Source organism: Macaca fascicularis, chromosome 9, assembly GCF_037993035.2.
Source record: "Macaca fascicularis isolate 582-1 chromosome 9, T2T-MFA8v1.1".
Lineage (NCBI taxonomy): Eukaryota > Metazoa > Chordata > Mammalia > Primates > Cercopithecidae > Macaca > Macaca fascicularis.
The window spans coordinates 54469680-54469893 of record NC_088383.1 but is presented as its reverse complement, the minus strand read 5'-3'; positions in this window follow the sequence as shown (position 1 = coordinate 54469893).

Below are 214 nucleotides of genomic sequence, written 5' to 3'. Positions count from 1 at the left end.
ATTTTAGCTCAGTGCCCCCCTGGCATTTAACAAACACCTCCGCAGTGGGGTTCATGTGCCCTGCACTCTGTACCCCCTCCCCTCCTCCCACACTAGCCTTCAGCCTCAGCACCCAGCCCACCTGCGTCTAACACCACACAACAAACATAAAGCAGCCCCAAGGACACAGCATTTAGCTCTGTCAAGGACATGGAGGATTCTCGTGGCTTGCTGG